Here is a 20,275-nt window from a genome sequence, read left to right on the forward strand (position 1 = left end):
GGTTTTTGAAAACCCAAATTCGAATTCAAAGCTTCAAAGCTTTTTAATGGTTGTCAATGGTGGAATTGCTGCTCTCTTTTCCTTTGCTTTACATTACTGGAATTAGGGATTGAGAGATAGAGAGAGACGTAGAGATAATTCTCAATTGTTTGCAACAACGCCCAATTCAAACAATAATATTTTTTGAAAACCCAAATTCGAATTCAAAGTTTCAAAGCTTTTAAATGACTGTCAATGGTGGAATTGCTGCTCTCTTTTCCTTTGCTCTATATTACTGGAATTAGAGAATGAGAGATAGAGAGAGAAAGAGCGCAGGGGAGAGAAAGAGAGAGAGAGAGAGAGAGAGAGAGAGAGAGAGAGAGAGAGAGAGAGAGAGAGAGAGAGAGAGAGTTCATAAGGGAGAGAGAATAAGAATGGAAAATAATTGATTTCTAATATAAAGGGATACTCATTTAATTCCTAAAGTCTATATAATAGGTAAATTTGTATATATGAGGTAATTAAATTGAAACTTGAGTAGGGAGGGTAATAAGATTTCCAATAGTGTATAAGAATGTAAGAATCCCATAATATAATGTATCTATAAGAATATAAAAATCACTCTTAATTAAAATAAACTACTAAAATAAAACTAAATATTAAAAGTGAAACTATTTTTGTATTTTCAAATGTTATAATAAAGTAAAAAAGTGAGAAAAATAGGCTAAAGTCACGGTGAAATTAAAACACTATAAATATAAATATACTAACTGACTTTAAACCGAAGATGAAAATATTTTTGTAATTTTTATTTTTGTGATAAAATAAATTAAAAGAGTCAAAGTAAGAAAGACAATCCTTCCCAATCGTCCACTGGGTCTTTGAAATATAAAACCATTCTACCAGGATATACTCCGACGCTCCTCGCTACTCAACCCGTGGCATTTTCGGCATAGCCCGTAGCGCAATAGTCCAGAATAATCCAACACGGAGACAACCAGTCTAACCCCAATATCATATCCAATATCTAACATACCAAGCAACGAAAGATCCACTCGGGCCTCCCAAGTCCCGGTAGTCGCTAAACAGTGCCGAGACACACAGTCCACAACCACAACATAGCCTGAATATAAGAACTTCCGTCTCCAATCCACACGACACATGAATCACCATATCCGATCCCAATTCCGCCGTCCGAATACTTGCCACACCTCTAATACCCAATCATTTCACGAGAGATACTCAAAATTCTTCTATGCCACCAAGCAAACTCGAATATCAGCAGTCGATCCAGCCTGAAAGTGCCGCAATACTATCGAAGTGCCATCAACTTAATCACATTGCCCCTTTTCTGAAACATATACTCTCGTCAAATCACTTCCAATTAACAATACCATCTCCTTAATCATCTGAGGCTACCCGTTGCCTAAGAGTTTTATGAACTTCCCTTCAGAACTGAACTGAAACCTCACACGCGCAACTCTCGATCCTCCACAACAACCCGCATATACCATACCAACCCAGAATAACATGAGGACTTCAACTCCCTTCCGAGCCACAAACATCTACGTACTCAACTAGTCTAGAACCTTCCATTGGTCTCATCTAGAAGAAAAAAATCACTATACGTCCCATGCTCCGCATGCCCATAGAAGATATACATCTCCAAACCACGGTAAGAACCATCAAGAACTCTCCGAGTTCCCTTTGCACAAATTAGACCTGTTAGGACTGAATCCTTTAACTCGATCAAGCTAAGCAAGCCATCAAGACCTAAGAGCATCGCCGCAAAATACCCGAAAGAACTCATTACCTCGAACACACACAAGGAATTAACACATCCTTACCATACCGATTCGGTCTACTATTAAGCTACTCCATCTATCTAAATTTCCTTCTGATTCATCTTCAACTCGATATTCCCTCTTGCTGTAGCACCACAATGCCTCAACCCAGGCTTACCACACGAGACCCCAACATAAAACCACACTGACTAAGACCCATAAGCCGCTGAATACTCTCTCAAATATTCCCAGAAACACCACATTCTAGAATATTTACTCTGAGGAACTTCCAGTGAATCTAAATCCGTTGCCTTTACTTTCTTGATACTGATACATAGAATCCCATACTTAACATAGAAATACCACAACTCTTGACCTCTTCCAATGAAAACTCAGTCTCTAACCACACATACAACTTTAAAATACCCGTTATTCCCTGTAGAATCTTTAACGCATTAGAGCCATTCCCGAGAGTCATTCACTCTTCTTCAAACTGTAATTTACCTGATCAAACGAACAGAACCACCCGCACCACATTAGCATTCTGATACCGCAAAATGTAGCCTCATCTCAGTACAACCAAGCAACCTCCTGCTCTATGCACCGAGCATCCTTTACCAACGACAACTCAAGACATCCCGTGATTCTCTTTCCCCCATGAAACATAATGTAACCTTTGTCGAAATCTTCCTTTACTCGAGCCATTCTCGGTCTCAATTCCCGCAAGTTATAGCTAATTCACATGAATGCATCAAATTGGAACCAACATAGCACCCAACTGTGCAATCAACTGCTCACAGTAGACTCCCCCACTTGGCTCGAAGCCACAGATCGAGATACACTCAATAACTCATAACACTTTTACTCTATTGATACCAACTTGTCGCGACCCAAAATTCAGACCAGGTCGTGATGGCGCCTCTCGTGGGGACAAGGCCAGCCAACTAACCCAATTCATCCCTTTGAAACAGTTAAACAGTTCATAAGCAGTTTAAACATGACTTAATGATATTAATTAGCGGAAGTACAACCCAACACAGCCCTAATCGGGGTGTCACAAGTCACGAGCATCTATTGGGGTATAAATACAACTACAAGGTCTGAAATATACAAAAAAAACAAGACTGATAAACGAACGGGGAGAAAAGCGGTGATGCGAACGCTGACAGTCACCTCGCTAAACTCTGATAACTCTGCTTACGATAAGTCAGAACCCGCTATCGGGTGTATAAATACCTGCATCTGCATACAAGGTGCAGGGAGTAAAGTGAGTACTCTAACTAAGTGAGTAATAAAGGTAAATAACAAATGAGTAGTAAGAAATCACGTAAAGCAAACCATCATGCTGTATAGAAGCAGTGTAAAACCTTCTGAGAAAAACAATGAAGCTGTGAAATCTTTGGAACATCTTAGCTCAGTTTAAACCTCTTTTGAAAATGACTCTTTCAACAACTACGCAAATGAATGCAAAACAGTTAGTGCCGATAAGCATAGAAAATCTGCCCCTCGGGCACAAATACCACAGTATAACAGGTAAAATGACTAGTAAATATGAAAGATGAACACATAAAGGTTCGCCCCTCGGGCAATATCTCTGAACAGAACCAGCCCCTCGAGCTCACTCTCAAAATACTCTCAGCCCCTCGGGCTCTCTCTCTCAGATCACTCTCAGAATAGTCTCATATAGTAACCGCTGCGGCGTGTAGCCCGATCCATATATCGTCGAGGGCGCTCACTGGGGGTGTGCAGACTCTGGGAGGGGCCCCATACGACACAAGCGCAATATCAAGCCACCTCGTGGCATCATCTCTCGGCACTCGGCCTCACATCACTCAAGCCACCTCGTGGCATATAAATGTATCTCAAGCCCTCGACATCATATCACTCAGCATATCCTCACATATGGCCCTCGGCCTCACTCTGTCCGAAAATCATCAAAGGCCCCTCGAGCATTAGTAAAACAGTAGTTCTCAGCGCAAAACATCATTTAGAAATATCATTTACGTTTCAAATCTGAATATATGTGGCTGAGTTTGTAAAACAGAAAATATCAACAGGGTTGAGTTCAAGTATAAGTAAGACAGTGAGGAAACAGTAATAAAAACTCCCCAAAGGGTTCAAGTAGTTGGCACGGAGCCCAAATATGGCAATCAGCCCAAATCATGATGATAACAAGTAAATTTTAGTCAAATACACGGTAAATTCATCAATCGGGACTGACCATGTCACAATCCCCAATGGTGCTCTACCCCACGCTCGCTTTCCGGCATGTAAGTCACCTCAATATAGCACTACGATGTGCAAATCCGGGGTTTCAAACCCTCAGGATATCATTTACAATCATTACTCACCTCGAACCGGCGAAACTCTAGCTCGCGACGCCTCTGCCCCTCATATCGGCCTCCACGCGCGTCGAATCTATCCAAAATCAGAACGAATACATCACAATATGCTAAGGGAACAAAGCCCAAGCGAAAACAATAATAACGGGCACAAATCCCGAAATTACCAAAACCCGAGCCCCGGGCCCACTTCTCGAAACTCAAAAATTTTCACATTATTAGATTCCTCGTCCTCCCACGAGTTCATACATACCAAGAGCGCAAATATCGGAGTTCAAATCACCCCTCAAATCCCCATTTAAAACTCTCTTAAATTCAAGCCCTAAACCTCCATTTTTAGTCCTTTAATTCCTTAAATTTCAGTCTCAATCCATGAAATATTATCATAGAAATGTGTTTTAAGTCAAAAATCCTTAAGGATGAAATACATACCTTCTGCCCAGGCTTTTCCGCATCTGCGGTCAAAAACCCGCTTCTGCGGTACCGCATATGCGGCCCAGACAACCGCTTCTGTGGTTCTTCACTTAAAGCACCAAACCGCATCTGCGATAGAACTTCCGCATCTGCAGCTTCGCAGATGCGACCTCCTTGACCGCTTCTGCGGAAACTTCGCTCCAGCCCAAAATTCCGCATCTGCAACCTCCTCTCTCGCACATGCGGTCCCCGAACTGCATGTGCGAAAACACCAAAAGCAGCAAAAAATTCTGCAATTACACAAGTCTAAACTCTTCCCGCTAACCATCCGAAACCACCCCGAGGCCCCCGGGACCTCAACCAAAAGCACAAACATAACCCATAACATCATTCAAACTTGTTCCAATCATCAAAACACCTCAAACAACATCAAATTACTCAAAACTCATCGAATTCAAGCCTAAGTTTTTCCATAACTTCCGAAATACACTTTCGATCAAAAACCCGACCAAACGACGTCCGAATAGCCTGAAATTTTGCACACACAACCCAAATAACATAACGAAGCTACTCCAACTCTCACAATTCCATTCCAACCCTCGGATCAAAATCCACCTATCAACCGGAATTCGCTAAAATACTAACTTCATCCATTCAAGCCTAATTCTACACCGGATCTCCAAAACCAATTCTGATCACACTCCTAAATCATATATCACCTAACGAAGCTAACATAATCATAAATATTCCGATCCGAGCTCATATACAAATAACTCAACTCTTGGTCAAACCTTTCAAATTCAAAGCTTCCAACTGAGACTGTTCCTTCAAATTCATTCTGATTTTCCTGAAAACCAAAACCAACGATCTACATCAGTCATAATACATTACACGGGGCAAGTCGTGCCCGAGAGCTGGCGATCAAACTGCAAAAGCTCAAAACCGCCGGTCGGGTCGTTACATCCTCCCCCACTTAAACACACGTTCGTCCTCGAACGTACCCAGAGTTGTTCTAAAAGCCAACCAATCGCTGAATAACCTTACCATGCATATACCCGGGGGTGATCCCACGTCACCCTATCTCATATAGGTCCGATAACACCTTTTAACTAGAATTACACAATCCAGTCTAGCCCATAAATCATAGAACCACATTTTTACTTCTGAACCCATCAATACGATTAGGATTTCACATTTATACTCTAAATAAGCCCGAACAAGTTGTAATAACCCATACCTGCTAACTCAGGTGCAATCACATGATATACCACATAACTCAAACACTTGTAGCGATAACTTCTAATCACAGCAGCTGCACACAACAACCGAATACTGATAGAAAACCTCTTATCAACTAAAGTCTCATCCCAACACTTTCATATACTGCCAGATATAAAGAAAACACACGGTAAGCCATGACTATTCCTCCGATCAACCATTCATGAAGCCACTTCTCCTTTGGCAAAGACCATGGCAAATTTCTGAGTCGAACATCGATATTGTCCTTCCAACATACTGAAACCGAATCTGTTTGTATTCATTAATGATCCCAACGATCTCTTCTGACCAAACACACCACCCTGGTGACATGACACATCAATACGGGCCTAAGCCACGACTTGCATAACTACGCTCACCAATAAGCAACAGTCCGAACATACTCAAATCATGGAAAAGAGTCAAATGAAAGAGCTGTACCTCCAACTCACCAGTACCATCACAACACAAGGCTGAGAACCCATCTCGCATAATCGACCCCGAAAGGTCATATCTCCACATAGCTTCGCTGCAATGCGCGTTCCTATCCAAACACTGCTCCATATGGGACACCACAAGTCACTATGCTCGAAATTGACAACCACGCACAACTTGACGTCTTGAACCAAGACAAATCATTATACCCACGGTGAAACAAGTAACATATACCACGCAAACCCGATAGGACATAACCGATACGCCATCCACCGAGCCACACCCAATTACTCTTCCTGCTCGACTTCCACTAAGAACCCCAATAGAACCGCGCCATATGTGCCCATAACCAACAAATCATAACGTCTCGCAACACAGAAAGGCAACTCATAGATCTCCCCAAATCACTAATAAGCTCAACAAAGATCAGATTAACTTATCCCTCAACAATACAATTCGGGGCCAACCAAGCCGACTCAAGCTAGAACACGCATCCACATTAGCCTGCCAACGTACTCCTTGCCAGGGAAGCCTGAAGCTGCTCCTTCCACTACTATAACTCCTGCCAGAGCCATACGACACGGTGCCCGACACCAAATCAATACCGAAATCCACAACCTCGCCGGCGACATGCCCGGCCACAAGAAACACATCCGAAAAGTCCCTCAACACCGGAACTGAATCAATATAAAGAGCCTCAGCACTGACACTCATCACAAGAGCCCAAGTAAGAAAGATAATCCTTCCCAGTCGTCCGCTGGGTCTTCGAAATATAAAACCATTCTACCAGGATATACTCCGACGCTCCTCGCCACTCAACCCGTGGCATTTCTGGCATAGCCCGTAGCGCAATAGTCCAGAATAATCCAACGGAGACAACCAGTCTAACCCCAATATCATATCCAATATCTAACATACCAAGCAACGAAAGATCCACTCGGGCCTCCCAAGTCCCGATAGTCGCTAAACAGTGCCGATACACACAGTCCACAACCACAACATAGCCTGAATATAAGAACTTCCGTCTCCAATCCACACAGCACATGAATCACCATATCCGATCCCAATTCCGCCGTCCGAATACATGCCACACCTCTAATACCCAGTCATTTCACGAGAGATACTCAAAATTCTTCTATGCCACCAAGCAAACTCGAATATCAACAGTCGATCCAGCCTGAAAGTGCCGCAATACTACCGAAGTGCCATCAACTTAATCACATTGCCCCTTTTCTGAAACATATACTCTCGTCAAATCACTTCCAATTAACAATACCATCTCCTTAATAATCTGAGGCTACCCGTTGCCTAAGAGTTTTACGAACTTCCCTTCAGAACTGAACTGAAACCTCACACATGTAACTCTCGATCCTCCACAACAACCCGCATATACCATACCATCCCAGAATGACATGAGGACTTCAACTCCCTTCCAAGCCACAAACATCTACGTACTCAACTAGTCCAGAACCTTCCATTGGTCCCATCTAGAAGAAAAAAATCACTATACGTCCCATGCTCCGCATGCCCATAGAAGATATACATCTCCAAACCACGGTAAGAACCATCAAGAACTCTCCGAGTTCCCTTTGCACAAATCAGACCTGTCAGGACTAAATCCTTCTAATCGATCAAGCTAAGCAAGCCATCAAGACCTAAGAGCATCGCCGCAAAATACCCGAAAGAACTCATTACCTCGAACACACACAAGGAATTAACATATCCTTACCATACCGATTCGGTCTACTATTAAGCTACTCCTTCTATCTAAATTTCCTTATGATTCATCTTCAACTCGATATTCCCTCTTGCTGTAGCACCACAATGCCTCAACCCAGGCTTACCACACGAGACCCCAACATAAAACTACACTGACTAAGACCTATAAGCCGCTGAATACTCTCTCAAATATTCCCAGAAACATCACATTCCAAAATATTTACTCTGAGGAACTTCCTGTGAATCTAAATCCGTTGCCTTTACTTTCCAGATACTGATACATAGAATCCCATAATTAACATAGAAATACCACAAGTCTTGACCTCTTCCAATGAAAACTCAGTTTCTAACCACATACAACTTTAAAATACCCGGTTATTCCCTGTAGAATCTTTAACGCATTAGAGCCATTCCCGAGAGTCATTCACTCTACTTCAAACTGTAATTTACCTGATCAAACGAACAGAACCACCCGTACCTCATTAGCATTCTGATACCGCAAAATGTAGCCTCATCTCAATACAACCAAGCAACCTCCTGCTCTATGCACCGAGCATCCTTTACCAACGACACCTCAAGACATCCCGTGATTCTCTTTCCCCCATGAAACATAATGTAACCTTTGTCGAAATCTTCCTTCAGTCGAGCCATTCTCAGTCTCAATTCACGCAAGTCATAGCTAATTCACTCGCATGCCTCAAACTGGAACCAACATAGCACCCAACCGTGCAGTCAACTACTCACAGCAGACTCCCCCACTTGGCTCGAAGCCACAGATCGAGATACACTCAATAACTCATAACATTTTTACTCTATTGATACTAACTTGTCACGACCCAAAATTCAGACCCGGTCGTGATGGCGCCTCTCGTGGGGACAAGGCCAGTCAACTAACCCAATTCATCCTTTTGAAATAGTTAAACAGTTCATAAGCAGTTCAAACATGACTTAATGATATTAATTAGCGAAAGTACAACCCAACACAACCCTACTCGGGGTGTCATAAGTCACGAGCATCTATTGGGGTATAAATACAGCCACAAGATCTGAAATATACAAAAAAAAATAGGACTGATAAACGAATAGGGAGAAAAGCGGTGCTGCAAACGCAGACAGTCACCTCGCTAAACTTTGATAACTCTGCTTACGATAAGTCAAAACCCGTTATCGGGTGTATAAATACCTGCATCTGCATACAAGGTGGAGGGAGTAAAGTGAGTACTCTAACTAAGTGAGTAATAAAGGTAAATAACAAATGAGTAGTAAGAAATCACGTAAAGCAAACCATCATGCTGTATAGAAGCAGTGTAAAACCTTCTGAGAAAAACAATAAAGCTGTGAAATCTTTGGAACAACTTAGCTCAGTTTAAACCTCTTTTGAAAATGACACTTTCAACAGTTACGCAAATGAATGCAAAACAGTTAGTGCCGATAAGCACAGAAAATCCACCCCTCGGGCACAAATACCGCAGTATAACAGGTAAAATAACAAGTAAATATGAAAGATGAACACATAAAGGTTCGCCCATCGGGCAATATCTCAGAACAGAACCAGCCCCTCGGGCTTACTCTCAGAACACTCTCAGCCCCTCGGGCTCTCTCTCTCAGATCATTCTCAGAATAGTCTCATATAGTAACCGTTGCGGCGTGCAACCCGATCCATATATCGTCGACGGCGCTCACTGGGGGTGTGCAAACTCCGGGAGGGCCCCCATACGACCCAAGCGCAATATCAAGCCACCTCGTGGGATCATCTCTCGGCACTCGGCCTCATATCACTCGGCACTCGGCTTCACATCACTCAAGCCACCTCGTGGCATATAAATGTATCTCAGGCCCCCGGCCTCATATCACTTAGCATATCCTTACATATGGCCCTCGGCCTCACTTAGTCCGAAAATCATCACAAGCCCGTCGGGCATTAGTAAAACAGTAGTTCTCAGCCCAAAACATCATTTAGAAATATCATTTAAGTTTCAAATCTGAATATAGGTGGTTGAGTTTGTAAAACAGAAAATATCAACAGGACTGAGTTCAAGTATAAGTAAGACAGTGAGGAAACAGTGATAAAAACTCCTCGAAGGGTTCAAGTAATTGGCACGGAGCCCAAATATGGCAATCAGCCCAAATCATGATGATAACAAGTAAATTTTAGTCAAATACACGATAAATTCATCAATTGGGACTGACCAAATCACAATCCCCAACGGTGCTCTACCCCACGCTCGATTTCCAGCGTGTAAGTCACCTCAATATAGCACGACGATGTGCAAATCCGGGGTTTCAAACCCTCAGGATATCATTTACAATCATTACTCACCTCGAACTGGCGAAAACTCTAGTTCGCGACGCCTCTGCCCCTCAAATCGGCCTCCACACGCGTCGAATCTATCCAAAATCAGAATGAATACATCACAATTTGCTAAGGGAACAAAGCCCAAGCGAAAACAATCAATAACGAGCACAAATTCCGAAATTGCCAAAACCCGAGCCCCGGGCCCACTTCTCGAAACTCAGAAATTTTCACATTATTAGATTCCTTGTCCTCCCACGAGTTCATACATACCAAGAGCGCAAATATCGAAGTTCAAATCACCCCTCAAATCCCCATTTAAAACCCTCTTAAATTCAAGCCCTAAACCTCCATTTTTAAACATTTAATTCCTTAAATTTCAGTCCCAATCCATGAAATATTACCATAGAAATGTGTTTTAAGTCAAAAATCCTTACCTTATCGAAGTTCTCTTGAAATCTTCCTTCAAAATTGCCCAAAAGCCCTCAATCCGAAGTTAAAAATGATGAAACCCTTCAAAAATCGCGAAGGATGAAATATATACCTTCTGCACAGGCTTTTCCGCATCTGCGGTCCAAAACCCGCTTCTGCGGTACTGCATATGCTGTTCTTCACTTAAAGCACCAAATCGCATCTGCGATAGAACTTCCGCATCTGCGGCTTCGCAGATGCGGCCACCTTGACCGCTTCTGCGGAAACTGCTCTCCAGCCCAAAATTCCGCATCTGCGGCCTCCTTTCTCGCACATGCGACGCCGCACCTACGATCCCCAAATCACAGGTGCGAAAACACCAGAAGCAGCAGAAAATTCTGCAATTACACAAGTCTAAACTCTTCCCGTTAACCATCCGAAACCACCCCGAGGCCCAGGACCTCAACCAAAAGCACAAACATAACCCATAACATCATTCACACTTGTTGCAATCATCAAAACATCTCAAACAACATCAAATTACTCAAAACTCATCGAATTCAAGCCTAAGTTTTTCCAAAACTTTCGAAATATACTTCCGATAAAAAACCTGACCAAACGACGTCCGAATAATCTGAAATTTTGCACACACACCCCAAATGACATAACGAAGCTACTGCAACTCTCGAAATTCCATTTCGACCCTCGGATTAAAATCTCGCCTATCAACCGAAATTCGCCAAAATACTAACTTCATCAATTCAAGCCTAATTCTGCGCCGGACCTCCAAAACCAATTCCGATCACACTCCTAAATCATAAATCACCTAACGAAGCTAACCAAATCATAAAAATTCCGATCCGAGCCCATATACAAATAAGTCAACTCTTGGTCAAACCTTTCAAATTCAAAGCTTCCAATTGAGACTGTTCCTTCAAATTCATTCTGATTTTCCTGAAAACCAAACAAACGATCTACATCAATCATAATACATTATACGGGGCAAATCATGCCCGAGAACTGGCGATCAAAGTGCAAAAGCTCAAAACGACCGGTTGGGTCGATACACGGGGAGGGTCAAAAATTACATGTTTACAGCTGCCCCTCTTTGACTGGAAACACGAAGAGTTTTCAGACAAAGAACGACGAGACAGATTTTTCTTACCCGACCCTTATTTAGAGAGACCAAAAACTTAAAGAAAAGAGAATGTGACCGAGCCTTAGTATTTGAGCTGCCTGCATATCCTTGGCTATAAAGGAATCAGACCACGGTAGTTCAGAAGTGAGAAGAGCGATGGAGTGTACCGAGGTGGAGAGTCGATTGAGGTGCCGTCGAGATTCCGGTCCGCAGTTTCGGTCATTACATCAAAATAAAATCGAAAAGAACTAAACAAGCCTATCAACTATGAGTTACAAGATTCCTATGTATAAGTCTACTGAAGCTTGATCTTGAATCTTGAATGGTTATTCATGCAGACTTTTGATTTGAACCTTGATGCTTACTAGCTGCAAGTGCTGATTTATTCTTCCATGACTTTTTCGGATCAAGACCATACATGCAGTGCTCGTAACTTCAACCATGTCTTGAGTAGTTCACATCTTTCATCTTCTTCTACACTTGGATTTACTTCTTCTTTTGGCCATCTCGGATTGTTGACTCGCATTCTTAAGGCGAGCTTCTGCTATGTCTAACTTGAATTGAATTCTGAAATAACTTGCCTCGTTCTTCAGGTGGGCGCCTGCAATCGATACAAACAAAATTTTCTGCCCAGTTTGCCCTAGGAAGATTTGTGAGTTGTTAGCAAAACTGTAAATCACCTATGCTATTCAAGCAATGATGAGAGTGAAACTAAAGACTCGACTGTGATGTGCATCTCCTAGGGATGAACTCAAACGACTCAAACTAGGAAGTGCGTCTTCTAGGGATGAAACTTGAATGAACCAAACTAGAAAGTGCGTCTGCTAAGGATAAAACTCGAATGACCCAAACTAGAAATTGCGTCTCCTAGGGATAAAAGTCGAATGACTCAAACTAGGAAGTGCATCTCCTAAGGTGAAACTTTAATGAACCAAAACTAGGAAGTTCGTCTCCTAGGGGTAAAATCTCAATTTAGGACGTGCGTCTCCTAAACAATATAACCTGAAAGACCTAGACTAGGAAGTGCGTCTCCTAGGGGTGAAACCTCAATGACTCAAACTAGGAAGTGCATCTCCTAGGAATGAACTTAAATGACCCAAAACTAGGAAGTGCGTCTCCTAGGGGTAAAATCTCAATTTAGGAAGTGCGTCTCCTAAAACAAAAATATAACTTGAAAGACCCAGACTAGGAAGTGCGTCTCCTAGGGGTGAAACTTCAATGACTCAAACTAGGAAGTGTCTCTCCTATGAATGAACTTAAATGACCAAAAACTAGGAAGTGCGTCTCGTAGGGGTAAAATATCAATTTAGAAAGTGCATCTCCTAAAACAAAAATATAACTTGAAAGACCCAGACTAGTAAGTGCGTCTCCTAGGGTGAAACTTCAATGACTCAATCTAGGAAGTACGTCTCCTAGAAATGAACTTAAATGACCCAGAACTAGGAAGTACGTATCCTAGGGGTAAAATCTCAATTTAGGAAGTGCGTCTCCTAAAATAAAAATATAACGTGAATGGCTCAGACTAGGAAGTGCGTCTCTTAGAGGTGAAACTTCAATGACTCAAACTAGAAAGTACGTCTCCTAGGAATGAACTTACATGACCCAAAACTAGGAAGTGCATCTCCTAGGGGTAAAATCTTAATTTAGGAAGTGCGTCTCCTAGGGGTAAAATCTCAGTTTAGGAAGTGTGTCTCCTAAAAATAAAAATATGACCTGAAAGACCCAGACTAGGAAGTGCGTCTCATAGAGGTGAAACTTCAATGACTCAAACTAGGAAGTGCGTCTCCTAGGAATGAACTTAAATGGCCCAAAACTAGGACGTGCGTCTCCTAGGGGTAAAATCTCAATTTAGGAAGTGCATCTCCTAAAACAAAAATATAACTTGAAAGATCTAGACTAGGAAGTGTGTCTCTTCGGGGTGAAACTTCAATGACTTAAACTAGGATGTGCGTCTCCTAAGAATGAACTTAAATGACCCAAAACTAGGAAGTGCGTCTCCTAGGGGTAAAATCTCAATTTAGGAAGTATATCTCCTAAAACAAAAATATAACTTGAAAGACCCAGACTAGGAAGTGCATCTCATAGGGGTGAAACTTCAATGACTCAAACTAGGAAGTATGTCTCCTAGGAATGAACTTAAATGACCCAAAACTAGGAAGTGCGTCTCCTAGGGGTAAAATCTCAATTTAGGAGTGTATCTCATAAAACAAAAATATAACTTGAAAGACCCAGACTAGGAAGTGCATCTCCTACGGGTGAAACTTCAATGACTCAAACTAGGAAGTGTGTCTCCTAGGAATGAACTTAAATGACCCAAAACTAGGAAGTGTGTCTCCTAAGGGTAAAACCTCAATTTAGAAAGTGCGTCTCCTAAAACGAAAATATAACTTGAAAGACTCAGACTAGGAAGTGCGTCTTCTAGAGGTGAAACTTCAATAACTCAAACTAGGAAGTGTGTCTCCTAGAAATGAACTTAAATGACCCAAAACTAGGAAGTACGTCTCTTAAGGGGTAAAATCTCAACTTATGAAGTGCGTCTCCTAAAACAAAAATATAACCTGAAAGGCCCAGGCTAGGAAGTGCGTCTGACTCAAACTAGGAAGTGCCTCTCCTAGGAATGAACTTAAATGACCCAAAACTAGGAAGTGCGTCTCATAGGAGTAAAATCTCAATTTAGGAAGTGCGTCTCCTAAAACAAAAATATAACCTAAAAGGCCCAGGCTAGGAAGTGCGTCTCCTAAGGGTAAAATCTTAATTTAGGAAGTGTGTCCCCTAAAAATAAAAATATAACCTGAAAGACCCAGACTAGGAAGTGCATCTCCTAGAGGTGATATATGATCTTCTCAATAGCCTTTGCGTAAGCAGAATTGGGGCATTACACCTGAAAAATTCAAGCTTTGATATGATCATAGCCTTTATCCCTGTTTCAGACAAAGGAAACTTATGAGTTTAAAACATTGTGGTTAAAACATTGTGGTTAGTTTGTGGCCTTGATTACGAGGGCGATTTCTCTTGCACTTGTGACGATCAACTTGGACTTCAACTTGGAAGACAGTGCTTGTTATCGGCCGATCGCCTTTCCGGACAACCCTTATCACAAGAAATATTCCTGATTCGTTCAAGTCCAATACCTTATGCCTGATGCATTACGTTCGTGTTCTAACATTCACCAAATATTTGCATTTTACATCAATCCCAAAGAGCATCTATTATCACCAACTCAGCGCACACACTATTCTCCTATGCCCTATGCCATTTTTTATGTGCTTGCCAGACTCGGCTTCATGTGATTAAAAAGCTGGTAGCTAATTTTGAAGTCATTTCTCACTTGTTTCGACAAAACAGACTCAAAAGGGACTCAAACAAAATAAGAGGAATAAAATAAGGGAAAAATGAGAAGAGACGGTATTTAACAAGAAAATATTTTTACCCAGAAAAAAGAACAATATAGAAACTAATCTTATTTGAAGGTCATCTCCACTGACCATGACATGCATTTTGGATTAAGCGGCCTGATCTGTCAAGCGAATCTAATTGTCCTATCTCATCCACAATCCTCAGTCGACTGGTAGTGCCTGAAGGGTTTTCACCATCAAGCCTCTCTCATTTTTCTCTTTTTCTCAACTCACCGTCGCCTTACGGTGCCCATAAGGTTTTTCACCGATAAGACTCTCTCATTTTATCATTTTCTCTCTTTGTGGAGAGAACAAAGGTATTACCCATGATGCAGGAAGATCATACTTTTACCACCCACTTTATTTGGCATCCTCAAAGATTGGTCGAAAGGTCTTTCTTTGGACCGTAATGTAGGCTTTTGGACCGGGTTAAAAAGAAAGGGTGGCATGAAGGCTCAAAATAATTTAAGATAAAAGGGTTTCAAAATTACAACTTTTGGAATCAGATCTTTTGGCTAAAATTAAAACTTCTACCCCAGTTTCTTGGAGTCTAGGGAATTTTTTTTTTTTTTGGATTTTTGCTTTGATGGGACCGAACCTTAGAGTAAGGCTGCCTACGTATCCTTAAAAGGGATCAGGTACAACGTAGTTCCAACCTGAAAGTTGTTTTGTTTCTGTTGACTTTTCTTTTCTTTTCTTCTTCTTTTTTTTCTTTTCCTTTCTTCTTTTTTTCTTCTTTTCTTCTTCTTTTTTTCCTTTTTTTTTTCTCCTTTTCTCTTTCTTTTCTAGTTCCTTACTCTACTTGTGATTCCAAAAAAGGGGTATGAAACAAAATAAATTAGGGCTCAAAAGGGGTAGTAAAAGATAAAAGTGTTTTGGTAGCAGAATAAAATGCCTTCGTCATACCAAACTTTAAAAATAACAAGTATAAACATGCAATTGAAGATAAGCAAAGAAATCACACATAGTATCTATTGATGACATCAACGCAAACAAAAAGTGCCAAGAGGCAATACATTTGTCCCAGTGAATGACCCTTGCCAGTTCGAAGCAGACTTGACTCAACCTTATCTTGATGTGGAAGAATGCATTTCACCACTGACTGATCTACCTCAAACTGCTTGAGAGACATTCCCTTGTTGTATGGTCTCATCAACCTCTTAATTTCCCAGACTAACTGCCTCAGTTTCACTCAATTCAAGCTTCAAGTTATCTCAGAATGCGTGAATCTTTACTTGTTTCCTCAAATGCATCCTTTTATCATATTTAAAATTGTGTCATTGCTTCATGATTAGACTAACTTTCAAGACCATGCTGAGAATTATGCGTGCATGCCATGTCACTAGAGCCAGCATGAAAAGAACTATAAAAGGAAAAGTGACCTAAAAAAAACTGACTAGAACTAACAGAAAACAGACATGGGTTACAACCTTGGAACAATCCTAGATAACACTAGACGAGTTACTACAACTAAACGAACTAGGCAAAATAAGAAGAAGAAGGGTTTGAGCCACAAGATAATATCCGGATTACAACCCTGAAATAACCCGGACCACATAAATGACAACAAAATAAACCACTAAAACTCCTCTCTAGCTAGCCAAGAAAGGAGTGTCTTTTCAATTACCAAGCTCAACATCTTAGCCACTGAGTTCCACATCAATATTATCAGAACCTCCACAAGTCTCCATCACGTTGACCTTAGCAAATAGCTTTTGGGTCCCTTTTGCCAACTCGTTCTTAGGATCAACCTCTGGAACCGAGACTGATAGCGCTGAAAACTTTGCGGTAAGTGGCCCTCCAAGGGATTCAGAAGAGTTCTCATATTCCTTTTCCACACAAATCATGCCCACCATATGCGTCTCATTATGAACAAGCAATGGACTTTGGCTAGTATCTGGTGCACTTGGATTTTGCACGGTAATGTCACCTGCATCAACAAGCTTCTGGACTGCTCTTTTTAGATGCCAACAGTTTTCTATGTTTTGCCCCGGGGCATTAGAGCAATATGCGCACCTTTGAGAAAAATCAAAATTCTTTGGAAGGGGGTTCGGCATTTTTATCTGAATCGACTTCAACATGCCCAATTAACTTAGCCTTTGGAACATCTGGCATATGATTCTCCAATAGGAGTGAAAGATTTTTCTCTTTGTTGCTGCCTTCTCATTTTGTACTGCGGCCTTGGTTGGAACCTCTTTTGGATAGGTGGTTGATATGCTTGTGGAGGTGGGTAAGACATTTGTGGAAGCGGTGGAAGCCGTTGCGGGTTTCGTGGGTGTGGAGCATATGGCGGTGCATTGTGGATAGAGTAATGGGAAGGTGAGGTATGACTTTGGGGATTTTGTAGAGGAAAGTAGCATTAGTGAGGATTATTTGGAGTACGAGGATATACATGAGGTTAGTATTGAGACTGAAAGCGTTTAACAGGAATGCCCACTGGATCTTGTCGTTGGCGGGGCTCATCAACATCTTTTCTATCAATCGGAGGACTGGCCCGAGCAACTTGTTCATTCCATCTGAGCCAAAACTCCCTAAAACTTCCCTCGGGTTTCTTTTCCATCTGAGAGAGAGGGGAGCGGTCTGGGATAATGTCTACATTGTACTGATAGTGCCGAACAAAATCTTGAGCCATGTCACCCCATGCATGCCACTTACTGACATCTTGATAAGTATACCATTCCAAGGCTTCCCCACTCAAACTCTACTGACACCTTGTTGTGGACTTAGGATTCTACGACATGGGATAACAAACTACTTTAAGTAAACAACCCTATTTTGCAAAAATGGCCGATGTGGCGGCTAAACATACAAGATTTGGCTACGACTCCTGAAGCCAAGAACCTAAGACTCACTAGGAAAACCGGACCCTATGTGGGCTGCCTACGTATCCCGCCCCGAGAGACGAGAATCAGGTATACGTAGTTCGAGAAAAATGGATAGGAGAAAGAATTTAACAAGAACACTAAATTGGAGAAAACATATCTTTTTATCTTTTTTGAAAAATGATGAGACATGTAAAATCTTTTTGGATTTTTTTTTCTCTCCTTTTTTGATTTTTTTTTGGAAAATGATAGAAAAGTGCAAAATCTTTTTGGATTTTTTATTTTCATTTTTTTGGTCTTTTTCTTGAAAAAGTTATGAAAGAAAAACATAACTGAGTCCTACTTGCTTCATTTTTACACTTCACCATTTTTTCAAAACATCAGTCCGCCAAATAACCTTTCTACCCTCAAAGATGACAGATATCACATAGGGATGATTGAATGTCCTTTTGGGGCATGGGCCCACCTGACACAATATGGACAGGCTTCCTACGAAGGAATACGGTACCTAGGACCGAGCCCTACTAAGTCACAATGATATGATGCAAATAAAATGACCTAAAGGCTGACCTACGTTTGGGGTTCACTAACAAGGCAATTCAGGGGAGCGTAAGGTCGATGATGGCTGCTCAAGCTTTCCACCCACTCCATACGTCCGACCCCCCTCCCCTCCTAAAATAAGAGTGACTCAGCAAAGAGTTCATGTACGCGACGTGTACTCCGAGACTTGTTGTAGAAAGAATTGACTCGAGGTTATGCAAATTATGACAGTCATAAATCAGTAACACATAAAGAAAAAACTGTAAACACAGAAACAACTAGCAAATAATAAAACAACACAAACAAAATAAAAATCAAATAAAGCAAATAATAAAAAAACATAAAAACCTCAACCAAATATTCTAAAAAGCCAATAAGATCACAATATCAGCTCGAACCTGCAATTCCCCCGCAGAGTCGCCAAAGCTGTCACACCCATTTTTTACCTCACTAACCCTCTTAAAATAAATAAAAGTGATTTTTGAAGCTCAAAGAGTTTTCAAAATTGAAAGTGACAAAAAGATTGCGTTTCGAAGGATTTTCAGAGTCGCCACCTGACATTTGTTTTCGGTGTGCCAGGTCACCTTTTTTTTTTTAAATAACAATTTTCCTTCAAAACACATTTGACTCTTAAATCAATTTGCACCAGAGATTCAAGATAAGGGGGTTCATTTCACTCAGGGAGAAGGTGTTAGGCATTCCTCAAGTCCCGTAACTAGTACGGTTGCATACTCGATCTAGTTGGCTTTTAAGATATTCAAATTGAGGCAAAAAAATACACAAGAGGCTCGAAGTCGTCCCCACCTAAACGAAAGAAAATAAAATAAGAAAATTAAAGTAAAATCCTAAATCCTAATATATAATATACTTTTCCACAAAGTTAGTCATGGCCTCCAAATACATGATACTACGGGGTAAATCCTGGATAAAAATGTATATAAATCCTTCGGGGCATTCCTCGGATAAATTTAACTAAGGGAACGACCTCTCGCCTCATAACTAACGAAAATCCTAAGACTTGCCTACCCAAATGTTAACGGTCTAAGCATACTCCTAGCGTCTTAAAAATCCTATCAATAAACAAGATCAAAACCATATGCAACTCAAAACGTCACATACCAAACAAAATATAATTGAAATTATCACTGAACCCAATATCATTTCGGCCTAATATACTTTCATTTTTACCCACAAACCCCACGATCTATAACTCTTCTTAAGTTAGATGGCACAAATTAATTCATTATAACTCTTAACTATTCTGATTACTTAACCTGCATCCACTATTCGGAATATTCAAAGGAACACCACATGACGAAGAACAAAATTAACGAAGAAAAGAACAAAATTAAACAAAGAGACGAACATTACTAAATTATCTAAAACAGAACAAATAAGCAGTAAAACAGAACAAGCAAGCAGGGGATTTCAAGATTAAACATTGAAAATGTACCCAAGCACTGAAGAACTGAGAAGGGGTTAGAATGGACCTTAAAAGAGGTGTAATAATCCTTTTGACTGTATTGATAATGAACAGCTTTCAGTACAGCAAAATAAGACTGTAGATGACCGAACTTGACCCTTCCTCAAACCAAAACAGCAACATGAACTGGGACCAAGAGTTGGAACCTCGACGCCGGCGACGGGGACTCGAGAAAAGCTCGAACGGACCTTGTTCGATGGATTTTATGATGTTTACCAACTGATTTTTGGAGTGGAAATAAAGCTCTTTTTCGCTAAAGTTGA

Source organism: Nicotiana attenuata, chromosome 5 (genome assembly GCF_001879085.1).
Source record: "Nicotiana attenuata strain UT chromosome 5, NIATTr2, whole genome shotgun sequence".
Classification (NCBI taxonomy): Eukaryota; Viridiplantae; Streptophyta; class Magnoliopsida; order Solanales; family Solanaceae; genus Nicotiana; species Nicotiana attenuata.